The sequence below is a fragment of the Crinia signifera genome, chromosome 6, assembly GCF_055691185.1.
Source record: "Crinia signifera chromosome 6, ASM5569118v1, whole genome shotgun sequence".
NCBI classification, from domain to species: Eukaryota; Metazoa; Chordata; class Amphibia; order Anura; family Myobatrachidae; genus Crinia; species Crinia signifera.
Window position 1 is genome coordinate 125,015,155 of NC_139222.1, and position 13,797 is coordinate 125,028,951.

The 13,797-nt window shown below is 41.5% G+C and overlaps 1 protein-coding gene across 3 annotated transcripts in view; it reads left to right on the plus strand.

Moving 5' to 3' along the window:
* The first annotated feature begins 8,598 nt into the window (after positions 1-8,598).
* Positions 8,599-13,797, plus strand: part of MATN4 (matrilin 4) — a 76,372-nt gene continuing 71,173 nt past the window's right edge. For all 3 annotated transcript variants that reach the window (XM_083147033.1, XM_083147035.1, XM_083147036.1), the window contains exon 1: positions 8,599-8,700. The gene's annotated coding sequence lies outside the window, so the exon portion shown is untranslated. The remainder of the gene's footprint in view (positions 8,701-13,797) is intronic.

A 13,797-nucleotide genomic window follows, 5' to 3' on the forward strand; every position in this document is an offset into this window, starting at 1 on the left:
TGATTTTAGCTGGGGGTTTTTAACCATAAAAAAACTAAAACTAAAACAACGGGCCTGCTATGCGCCCCTGTCCATTACCGCATCCCGGCCGCTTCATACATGGGGGAGAAGCGGTATCAGTGCACATAACGTGCGCTAATACCCCTTCTCCTCCATAACGACCGTTCATACATCTGCCCCATTCTCCCGAACAGTCTGGGACTTTGGACCTTATTCTAACTGCCCGGGTTCATGCAGGGGAGCAATGGGGAGTGACTGCGCATGCACATATACTGTTATGCACATGTGCAGCCGCTTGGTGTGAGCAGATACGGTGAACGTGCAGGCGGGGGGCAGGGAGCGGCGCCGAAGAGACGCACTTACGGGAATGCCCAGTGTTTCATGGGCGTTCCCATGCTAACACTGGGCGTGTGGGGCGTGGGCAGCTGACGTCAGCAGTTGTCAGCTGCCCGCCCACTTCCCGTTAAGGGTTCCCGCAGATGTAAGACACCAGAAAGGTGTCTCTGGGGGGGAGGTATTATTCTTTGTACTGTCTGTGAAATTTCAGGATGATGAAAAGCAATGTTTCTGTTATGAAAATGACTGTTTGGCAGTGATATTCTAACAGTGTTGTATTTACTACAAAATAAATGTTATCCCCAAAATTTAGAAAGACATGTCAATCAGTCAGTTACATTTAACTCTGGGTCTAATGTTTTACTGTTCCAAAATATTGCGGCTGTATAGATTATCGGCTATAAGGCAGAACCTGCTTACAGATTCTGGGGATTATTTTGGTTGGTTTGCAAAAGCAGATTCCTTCTTTAATGGACAAAATCATGTGCAATCCAGGTGGGGCAGATGTAACATCAGTGGCGTAACTATAAATTTTGCTCCCCCCATCCAAAAAATTTATTGCGCCCCCCCCACACACACTGCCCATACACGTCCCGATCCCGGCGTGCGTTCTGGGATAAAATAGCATTGCATCGCATTGCGTGTGCATGCAATGCGATGTGATAAAAAGCAAGTACAAAAAGTATGTGCAGCACATACTGCGCATCTCAAAGCACACATCGCGGCGCTGGGATCGGGATGTGTATGGGCAGCCATAGATTCATTAGCACTTCTTTAAGCCTCTACTTAGTTCTATGCTAAATTAGTGAATTACAAGAAAAAAAAACCACCAACCCCAAAACAAGCTACTGGAAAATATTAGAATAATACCAAAAACAAGCAACCCTAAAAAAAATAAGCAACTCACAAAAATAACAAGCACAAATCCGCTTGTTATAAACTGACTATATGGGTAAAGGAGTGAGCGCAGTGTTCCTACCTTTATTCTATCTGGATTATTGTGGAACTAATGCCTGCGTGCTCACTGCTCACCTTCCCAATCTCGGTTCCTCTCCAGCGTGGCCTCTGTTCCCAGCGTGTGACGTCTGACGTGATGACGTCACACGCACTCATGGACGAATGAAGCAGCCCGTGTAACCAGCAGTCACTGCTGCTTTTCTGTCACTACGTGACAGGCCACGCCCACACGCCCTCCCACCCTTTCATTTGACAGCAGCCGCAGCCGGCCCGCCGAACCTTCCACCCATTGGTCAGCCGCCCGCCCATCAAGAAGAAATGTGACAGTCTGACAGTGAATCTGTCAGACTGTCATGGCTGCGCCCATGCCGCTGCCGACTAGCCTGTGCGGTAGCGGCAGGCGGCGCGACATGCAGCAGCACATCATGTAATAAGTGCTCATTGCGCCGGGCGGGAGCAGGCGCCCACGCAGCCCCCGCTCCCCCAAGCGGTGGTGAGGGCTGCCTTACGCAATCTACGCCACTGCGTAACATGTGCAGAGAGAGTTACATTTGGATGGGGTGTGTTCAAACTGAAATCTAAATTGCAGTGTAAGAAAAAAGCAGACAGTATTAACTCTTCTCTCTGCTAATGTTACATCAGCCCCATCTGCAATGCACATGGTTTTGTCCATTAAAGAAGGAATTTGCATTTGCAAACCAACCAGAATAACCCCCTCTGTGTCTGTCTCCACCTCAGAGATGACATAATGACTCCGGTAAATAGTAAAATCAAGGCCTGAACAGTCTAATGAAAGCCTTTTAAAATATTTTCATGTTCCTTACCTAACAAGAAGTCCTTAATTGTTGTTAATGGGATACATAGCACGTTTCCATTACGAAGCAACAAGACTGTTTGGTCAAGAAACATATGAAATGACAACACTTATTTTCACAAAGATTATCAAGTAGAATTAAGTTGCCAAAATGACTTTTCCTAATGTGAGCATTCAGCTATGAGAGTATTTTAGACAACATATTAGGGATTTCTCTTTATAATGGTTTTTATGTTATTTGGAGCACCAGAAATAAAATAATCTTCTGTATTTTCAGGCACTGTATTCTTCGCCTCATTACCTTGTCTAGCCGTGAGTGCAGTAAGAGGACACCATAATCGGGCCAAAAGAAATAGCTCTCAGATCAGTCTCCACATATATCTCATTTCATACTGTAGGAACAGATCACAATGCAGCATTTTATAATACTCCAATGGTTCTGCTCCTTAATCCACTAAGATTGCACCCTGCCAGATCATCCTGCAGGAGAAGTGTGCATGTTGTCCTGTGATGTTAAGTGGCTTTATGATATGCAAGTTCTCAGCACAGGCATTGGGCAGAATGGTTGGTGCTGTGGTTAGCATTACTGCCTCACAGCCCTAATGGCATGGGTCCAGATCTTGCCCAAGCCACAAACTGTATGGAGTTTTTGTAGTTGTCCGTGGGTTTCTTCCAGGTGCTCTAGTTTCCTTCCACGTTCCAACAACATACGGGTAGGTGGTTACTTGGCTCATAACAAAGAATTAACCCTAGTGTGTATGTGTGTTATATGGAAAGTAAGATCCACTGGGCCGAGACTGATGTGAATGACAGGGTATGCAATATGAATGTGCTATATAAATAACTGGTGAAATAAGATACATTTGTCATTAACCTTTTTAATTTATGTTCTATTATTGTCAAGAGATTACTGTTATTTTGAGTGGATTTGATTCCAACAGAATAGTTTCAAACTATTTTCAAACACAATAAAATAAACAAAAACTAAATAAAACTGCAACAGCCAATATCACGTTATCCAGTGGGTGGTTATACACTATAAATGCACGTGTAATAACTGAATAAGCAACAGAAAATCTTTATGCTTTCACTACAGGCACAACCAGGGGTGGATTGGTAACTAAATCTGGCCCGGGAGAAATCCTGAAGCAGCCGGGGCGGGGGGGGGGGGGGGTGAGAGAGGTGTGTGTGTGTGTGTGAGCGGCAGCCCAGCCAGGGGGGAAAGCGGCCAAATCCGTACCGGCATACTTGAAAATTGCCCCTGGGCACAACCAAATCTGTAAAAATGTATGTACAGCATTCAGCTAAATCACTCAATGCATTTGATCCCCGCTTCTGTCACTTCGGGGGTCTGAGAGATGCGGGCTGCCCCAAGATAAATTGCTCATTACATATGCACAAATCAATAAGCTGCTCTTTACATGTGCGCATATGAATGAGCCACTCATTACATATGCGCATATGAATGAGCCAATCATAACATATGCGCATATGTATTGAGCGGCCCACTAGTTCCCATTTGCAGCAGAGACCCCGCCGATGAAATCACACTCTTCTAACGGACCCATTTCTCAGCCTGAGCATGGACTGCGTTGCCCGGATCCCCCGGATTCCTGCCAGTTACCTGGGCATGGGGGGAGTGGGGGTACCAGGTACCAGGGGAGGGGGGGTACCAGCTGCAAGGTACCAGGTTAGGGGGGCAGGACAGGTACCAGGGAAGGGGGGAGATCAGTGTGGGATACCGTTTAAGACCCTTTCCCACTGCCAAAAAAACAGTGGGAAAGGGGTATTAGATTAGAAAATATGAAAATAAAATACACAAATGCATAAATAGAAAATTAGAATACCGCTTGCATCTCTGATGGACATTAGGTATTATATTTAATTGCTATAAACCATATCTGAATATTTTATTCCCTCATCAAAATATATAACGTGAGAGCACATTTGTGAATGAACTACATTATGGGAGGGATGTACTAAGCATCGCTTCCGATTCTTACAAATGCAATTAGTAGCACAAAGATGTACTGTATTAATGAATAAGAGAAATCATGTTTGTATTAAGAAATATATAATCATATTCAGCAGGCAGGGGAACGCTCAGCATTTCTATGGGCGCGCCCACCATTCTTGTCCAATGAAATGCAGGGTGTCCACCATTGGGGATGGGGACGAATTTGGACCTTAGCACATATGGGAAATGCATCCAAAGTCAGAAAACTACCCGGTTACTGGGTCCAATCACGATCACACCATACCAGTTTTCCATTCAGAAAAGTTAGTACAGTCTGCACAGGGCATCAATCAAGGACAGATTGGGCAGTATTCAATGAGAAAAATTCTCCTTGTTTTATGGAGAATTTTTGCTTTTTTCGCCTTGGACGGAGCATTTTGCTCTCCAAAAGAGAACCACCCTATTCAATGTGAAATATTCGCCGTCTTTCTAAGTGATTTTCGCCGTCTCTCTCCGTGTAGAAATTCTCCATCTTTTGATGGAGAGCTGGAATGTGAACTTTTAATCTAAAAGGGTTTTTTTTTTATTTTGTTGTCAAAAAATCAGGTTTTTTTTTCTGTGAAGGGGCATGTTATTTTTATTCATGTGCTTATAGCACATGCATATATATTTAATTAAAAAAAATATATTTTTTTAAATTTTTTTTTTTTTTTTTACACAGTGCAGCCAGCAGGGGGCCGGAGCGCTCGAGCCGCTCATTAGATATTCATATATTCACTGCACCCGATCGTTAATATGCACGAACGGGTGCAGTGAATACTGGGTCCCCCGCTGGCTATAGGGGGGGGCAGCCTGTGCTGCCTGGGTCCCGGGGGGGCCCCCTACCCTCCACATATGTTCTGGGGCATCCAGGGAGACTTTAATCTCCCTGGATGCCACCGTCCCACGGCTCCCTGTCAGCTCCCTGCCGCGGACGCTCGTCCGCTGCAGGGGTTAAGACTCGCCGCGAGTGGCGGCGAGTCTTAAATACGTTGAATAGTGGGAGCAGGAGGCTCCGGAACACGGAGAGTGCATGGTGAGAGAAAAAATCTCTCGCCATGCACAGAGAATTTTCCTCATTGAATACTGGCCATTGTCATAAAACAAAGTGGTGTATCTCTGCCAGTGACATCAAGGGCCTTTATAACATTTACAGTTCTGCAATATTGTAAAGTTGATTTTCCAGCTTCATGCTGTATTTCATATAAAAGTACCCCCCACGGATACTGTAATCCATTTCAAATGTTACTCTTTGTTCTTCAGCGGTGTACCCCCTGTGGAAAAGGCCATAGAAGTATTTTATCAGTGCTGGTTTCATAGTTTACAATTATTACTTATAGTCCCTTGGACATGGAAGCAGAGATTTCCCCCAGCTCACTCCATCTCTTAGATCAAGTGTACAAGTACAAAATTGCCAGGGCCTAGTGTTTTAAACTCTCTTCAGACATGATTTTGTCCAAAGCTCATAGTTACTGTATATGGAGCATGAGATAAAGGAGCTGGGAATTACAGTGCTACAGTTATTGACTCAAGTGGGACCCTCACTCGAGTATAAGCCGAGGGGGGCTTTTTCAGCAAAAAAAATGTTCTGAAAAAGTAGGCTTATACTTGAGTATATATGGTATATATATACTATGCAACTGGATTTCATTTTTGCTCAGCTTTGTAAGAACTGGAACTGGTCCTACAGTTTTAATGGACAGTACAATATATTGTTCCATCTCTTTTACCTTAAAGCCCAGTTTCTATGGGTGATTTACATATTACCACTTTTCCACTGACTTAAAAATCCTGTGTTTTTGCATGTGAACGTGCACTAGTGACCCAGGATTCTTAACCGGAAATCAAGCAGGGTTTTAGCGGGTTAAACCCAGGTAACGAGCCGTGGAAACAGCTCTTACCCAGGTTTTTCTACCTGGACAGGGGAGGCTGCCATTGTACAGGCACCTCCCGCTGCCCACCCTCCCACCACTGACAGCCCATACCCACACCGGTGACCCCCACCATCCCCGCCGGTGCCTACTTACCCATTGCTGAACCCCGCCAGTGCCCACCCGTTGCTGACCCCCCTGCCGGTGCCCACCCATCATTGACCTCCCTACCGGTGCCTGCCCACCACTGACCTCCTGGCAGTGCCCCCACACTGCCCTGCTTTCCCCAGTTTCCATTCTCTGTGGAAAAGGGATCAACCCGGGGAAAAATGGCAGTGGAATCAGGGACCAAGGAAGGGGATCCACCAAAATTCTGTGTCAAAATCCCAGGAATTTCGATGGAAAAACAGTATAATTTGACCTCTTTGCTGCTGAAGGCTTTCTCACACCTGCATGTGGCAATGTATCCATGTTTCTGAGCAACACATTCTATCAAAATTATCAGTGATTTTTTTTACATGTTTCCTTCTATTCAATCTGTTAAGTCACATCAGGACAGACAGAAAGCGCGAGGAAAGCTTTATTTAGCATCTCAGTAGCTACTTTTTTCCCCCAGAAATCTTTTCCCTCATTCCATCACATCAATTAAAAAGTAAATTGTTGTTGGCTTTTTTATTGAAACTTCAGAAAGATTACCACAAACAAACACAATTTATTTATTTTTTTAAACACCGCAAAAAAAATACTTTTTTGTGGTTTTTGCTTTGGCATTAATTCACTGCTCCAGAATTGCAGCCAGTATGAATCTCCATGTAGGCTTTCAATAAGCATACCATTTCTTTGCAAATGTTTACAGTCTCCATTTAAACAATAACCATGTGTACAATAACATTATAGGCCAGAAAGGGAACCTACCTCATAAATTGAAGAGACCCTTACATTTATTTTACATAAAATTGGCCAGATTCAATTAGATGCAGTCATTTTCCCCCACTGGGAAAAGGAAGGTAGTTTCAGAGTTTAACATCCAGGGCTATTCAATTACAGCCCTCTTTCCTTATGCAGTAAATTATACATCACAGAATCTCTGGGATAAGCTCCTTAACATCTTTGTCACAAGGCAATTAGGGAAAAAAACATTTTGTATCCCAACTGCACACAGTGAGAAATATACATAATAATCAGATAATACAGAGATCTTGGTTCCATATATCTGCAGATATAGGGTTAAGCCTTAAGGCCGTACGTCAAGGTGTATCTGGGTCACTGGGGGTCCCTAATATTGGGTATGGGTCTGGGGTATGGGCCCCCAACATGCCGGCACAGGCTGACTACTCCAAGGCAGCACACAAATGAAAGGGGAAAAACATACGTGTTAGGGTGTGCTAACCTGGAGCAGACCAGCCATACCAACAAAGGGGGAATCACACTCCCAAACCCATCCCATAAACAATAACATATATGTCTGGGTCTAATACCGGTAGCCCAGTGTAAGGCCACATGATAATGGCTTACAACATCTGAGAGCCAGCTTACCTGGCATTTAAACTGGATTTCTGTTTTGAGCCTCCATTAGGCAAAACCAAGAATTCATGTTAAGTACAGCCTTTAGACTGATCGTGGACTGCCATTGGTTCTAATTGAATAGCCCTGGCAGATCAATTACCCCACTATAATTAAGCACAGATAATTGAATGCCGTCCAATATAGGATTTATCTGCACTTTTGGATACCTTCTAAGGGTGACATTTGGGGTGAGTATGGGGTATATAAGGAACTATGGCCCTTATTCTTGTTCACTCCTGATGGCAAATTCCTTCTCAAATGGACAAAACCATGTGCACTGCAGGGGGACAGATGTAACTTGTGCAGAGAGAGTTAGATTTGGGGGGAGTTATTTTGTGAAGGCTGCCAGATCCAACTTTATTTTAAAGTCTGATTTGTTTTGCCCCCCACAGATTGTCAAATTCATGGCCATTTTTCGACAATCAGTGGCCTCTTTCACCGATCCATGGACTTTACAATACTCGACAGCTGGAACATTGAATTCCGACTGTCGATATGCTAAAAACCATCCTGGGATTCCAACTGTCAGGACATTCCGACAGTCGCAATTCCAAATTGAATACTCCCTAATAGACTAGTGATAATGTTGCCCATGGCAACCAATCAGATTCTACCGTTTTTATGTTGCATTGTAAAAAATTACAGACAGAATCAGATTAGTTACTATAGGCAACACCACCACTTGTCTGTTTTAAAAGTTGTAGTAAATATACTCCTTAGTGTAAAATTGTGTCCTTAAACAAAACAAAAAAAAATGCGCTATATAAGAAACTGTTAATAAATAAATACATAAATAATAATCATCATCATTAACTATCTTATTTTATGACATAGCAATCTCAAATCTTCAGCCTATTTTTGATAACCAACTTCAAATGAATGGTTTTAAATGTGAATATAAAAACTATCAACGGTATGTTAGGGCTCTAACTGACTTCCTCTACAGTGTAAAAGTGAAGTCTGCTTTTCCAAGCAAGAAAACTCCTGTGTAACTGAACTGTGACAACTTTAGTGCTAATCTGTGTTGTTCTTTAGGCTTACTGCAGCAGTTCCAATTTCAAGATGGGAGGGGCTCTTTTTGCCTCCCTGAATTAAAAATGTGCACAGTTCTCAGTACTCTTCAAACCAGGGATAGAAAAGAGAAGGTGGACAGGTCTACAGTAAGGAACTTATATTTACACTTATACAGTGACTTCTCTTTAAGAGCATAAAATATGTTATTTTTCATTTGGTTATGCATAAACCTATGAATATATATATATATATATATATATATATATATATATATATATATATGATATATTAGATTGTGCTGGTTTCAAATATTTCAAATAAGTTTCTTTTTATTTTATTTAATGAATGTTTTCTTTATTTTAAGAAACTGGTGCTATATAGGAATTATTAACTACAAGCAAAAATGGGTATTCTAACTGAATAGTCAATTACATTGTAGCTAGGTTGTGAATGGGGAGATGGGGGTACATACTGTGCAGTCTGCCCCAGCAGGATGCAAATGCTCTGGCTAACGTGATTGGTCAAGGCATAATAAGGGCTCAGGAAGCATTTAAACACATGTAGATGCTTTGGAAACATTGCTTCATTAATTCTGCTTTGATCATTCATTCATTCATGGCAGAAAGTCTGTGCTAATTTGCTATTTTGGCTGTTTTCATTTTATTACTACGAAACATCTCAGTTTCTACATTGCATGCATGTGGTATATAGAACGTGTCTCTGTAATTGTTTATAATATGCATACAGTAAGTGTTCTTGTTTTATAAATGCTGCAAATCTACAACCAAGGATTGGATTTGTGAGACATTGGAATCCCTCTACATCTATCTGTCCGTCTGTCTATCTATCTATCTATCTATCTATCTATCTATCTATCTAGTTGAACTAAAGTTCCCATAATGCTTTGCCAGAGGTGCAATCCAGAAGGTGACTGCATCAGTGCATCAGTGCTAGACAACCTGTCGTTCAAGCTGTCAATAAACTACAAGTCCCAGCAGATGAGCTGTACACCTTTAGCAGCAGATTGTCTTAATCATATATAAGTCAGCTTTAGATGAAATGTGTATGAAACAACAGCCTCATATTTGTACAGGAAACACCTTTATACATTCTATGAAAAGTATAATAAATAACATTTCACACACTTAAATTACTATTAATATTAACAATGATTGTATATTTTGTTGTTAGGATTATTATTGCTCTTCTTACATTTTATGTGCTATGGAAAGACAAAGATATGCAAATACATAGCAATAACTCATAATCTAAGTAAAGCTGGCCATACATCTACAGATTGATTGTCAGATTGGGCTATGGCACAAAAACCTGGTAGTGTCTGAATGACAGCTTTTGGCAGTCTTCCAGCATTTCAAAGCAAATGGTCAACTGTCATTTGCGCTCACCCATTACCATCTATCATATATATATATATATATATATATATATATATATATATATATATATATATATATATATATATAATTTTTTATTATACCCGGCCACTTCTCATTGGGCAGGTTGCTCATTGGTATAATAATTGCTTTGTATTATACATCCACTAATATGGTTTTCATTAGTGATAATAAAGTACAACTCCCATCATGCTCTAACAGACATACCAGATAGTACACGCTGTGAGTTTTAGCTACTCCTTAAATGTAGACGCCTTTGGTAACACACCCTGTTCTAAGTCTAATAGTAAAATGTTTTAGAAATTAATTAGTTACCCGCCTATAAAACGTATATGATACATGTTTTAACTAGTGTCACCTACATCTTGAATGTATGATTTTAAATGCACTGTACTTTATTACTGCAGAAATTCTTCCTATGAATTCTGTAGGGCCTACTTAAGATTGTATATATAGTGTCAATCGTTTCCTGTCTAATGCCATTACTTCTTTAATTGTAATTGAGCACATATAGAGTGTGTTATAAGAAACTTAAACCACTTGTAAGCAAATAAGACAAACAGTGGTCTGTACACTGGCGACATTGTGTATTATTGTTAATGAGCTGTGCCTACTACACTCACAGCATTCTGCTTTACCGTTTTGCTTTAAATACATCTTTGATATATTATATAAAGCCTCAGGGTAATTGAAAGTGACAGCAGAACTTCCATGGCCAAGAGGACATCAGAGAATGTAATAATTGTTTCCTTATGTTTTCTCTATATACAAACTATCCAGCTATTCATAGGCACACCATAGGCACTGTACAGATTTCTTTAGTGGGGTTTTCATTCATGTTGTGTGCAGTTGTCAATCAATTATCTTATGTCTAGCAAATATATAAAGAGACTTTATATTCTAACATAAATTCTACACATTTTGTTTCAGTATTTTTTTTTGGTGAAAGTATAAAAGCAGTTTTCTTCATTGTTTGGTATGTGGAACCCTTCAGCTATCCTAGCCAGATTTACAGACGGATTTAACACCCTCAGCTGTCTCCTGGTTGGGTATATAGACAGTCCATCTAAAGAAGTGATTTATCTGCATACGTTTCAATGGGTGCTTTTAACAGCAGGCGTCTGCAAATAGCTGGCTTAGACTGAAAGAACTTTATAGACAATATTTGGCAACTCATGTTACTATGACAACCACTAATTCACAAACATGTGTTCATGTTGCTAAATAATTAGGTATTATCATTAATCACAATAAAATTCTGTAAGTCTATTATGTACACAGTTGGGTGTAATACCTTCCACCTTTTACAATATTTTGTTTTCCACAAAAAAAATAATTATATGTCCATAACCTAATTTATGGTCAGAATGCAGAAAGTTATGAAGGACTGATATTGGCACTCTTACTCTCATTCAGTGAAATAAAACATTTAGGAGAATGGACACCATCAGCGGTGAATCCTAACTGCCTGCACTGTCCCTCCCTGCCACCAAAATCATCCAGATCCCAGCACATGAGCAATGTAGTTGACAAACGCTGGGCCCCTACAGGAAGCCATCTCTCAGCTTTCTGCAGCCTAGACTGGCAGTCCTGGAGGGAGGAACCACCTGCCAATGGTACTGCCTGTCATGCAGGTGACTGGCAGGTAGCACTTGCTACATGGACTGCATCTGGCTCACTGACATTCAGTAGGATGTTAGATTTTCTGGGATGATGGGCTGCAGCCCATAGGTAAAATCTGCTACTGGACATCATCCATCATTTTTGCAACCATTATGTTCAGAGTTTTAAATGATTCCAAACATATCGCATGGATTGGCTCCATTTGGAATATCTGTAAACATTGACACTTCGGGGTGGTACAGAAGTTCCTATTGGGTGAAAATAATGGCAATAATAAATTACAATCATTTGGTCAGAAATAATTGGTACATATGCAAAAAATTATTTAAACGGGTGGCAATATTCTGTGAATCAGAAGACTCAGAAGCCATTCATGTCCTTGTTTTAGGATCTATACAAAGGTTTTCCAAAGGTTGTACCATTTTTTCCTGCAAGACAATCTATAAAGCATAACTGTTAAGCATTGTATAAAAATGTAAGATAATTACAATGTTCTGTGACAGCTGCCAGGACATACACTAGTATTGTCAAAAACAGAGCTAGCACAATCTTAATTTGTATTGTAAGAAAATATAAATTTTGGCACCCCTTGATGGGCTACATTTTTTAAAAGGGTACTACATGTCAAAGGGGCATTCTGCAAAAAGGGTGTGGTCTCACAAGAAAGAGGCATGGCCACACAATAGTACCCCCAAGGGTACACAGAGATAGTGGTAGGGGATGACTGGCAAGGCAGAGGTGACAGCGAAATAGTGGGTAACTGGGAAGGTACTGCTAACAGGGAGATAGTGTGCTTGCAGCAAGATGGAGCCCACAGCGTGCAATGGTTTCTCTATCCTGCTCCCTACTTAGCTCACCCTACAGTCAGGGCTCTCTGCGGGCTGTGTGGCAAGGGTGTGAGCAAATCTCAGAAGTTGTCAGCAGGCGTCAGTGGACAGCTAGCAGTCAGAATGGAGAAGGCAGTAGCTGCATTCCCATCATAATTGTCAGACTGGCCCCCATGAAAAATCAGATAAGACCTGTGCCCTACTATCTCAGTGCCATAAATTATTTAGGCAATATTTTGAATTACTTAATTAAAAAAAGCTCATATGATCAATCAAAGCCAATGTATGTAATGTTGCCAGTAGGGTCTGATTAACCAATAGTCTGATTTGGCTGTGGCCTGGAGCATTGGGGAAACCTGTTGCCATGCCTTGTGCACTATGTGTCACTTTACTGACATTTTCAATACAGTAAATTCACATGCAATGCAATGCTGATATTTGTGTAAGTAGTCGATGCACATGCATTAGAGTCACACAGCACATGCGTCCCATGGTGTATACATTAAAGGCATGATTAAGAGGTATCTGAAGAGTACTGGAGATAAACTGGCCTTTCTGGGGTAGTGAATGGGAGATGGCTAATCAATTGCATGGAGATGGTCCGTCTTGTGGGTGTATTATGGGAATGTCACAGGTGTGTCACTGAATGGTTGCAGATTCAGGTGCCTAATAACTCACGTTGGCACTGGAGTATGTACTGTGAAGAGATTCTACACCTACCTGTAGCCTGAGGATGGTAGCAGTATTTGAGGAATCATCAAACGATGATGAAACCTATGGTTGTGTCTGCAGTAGCGCCAATCACTAGTTCAACATCTAAAGATGCTTATAGTGAGCATCTCACTCCTTGCACACGCAGGCTCAGGGAGGTGACCTTCCATTTCCTACGAGTGTCAGGAAAACCGCGTTCCCAGCTTCGGTCTCAATCAGCCTGGTTCTATTGCATAGTTGTCAAAGGCTCAGAGTTGCACACCCTTGAGCAGACTGGGAAAATCATTCCATGGTGACTGAGTTGCCTATGGATTTTGCAGCTGGCTGCCGATCTCATTTGCTGACTTGCACAGGGCAGAATTCTCTCTGTCTGGGTGGCGACTATCTGATCCTAAGCCTCAGCAAATTTGCACAGAAGCAATCAGGTCTGAATAACCCACAAAGTCAAAAATTCTACATTGGCATAAGACGCACATAAACAGCAGCACCGGACTCAGAATCAGCCCCATTGAGTGGCTCATTTGGGGGTTACAGCTTAAGATACACATTGCTGTAGCATCAATATCTTATTTATATTTAGACCTTCATAGTTTACTTAGTGTTAACCAACATGAGTTCGTGAAAAAGCCAGGCAAATTTACTAGGCCTTGATAATGGAAACGCTGTA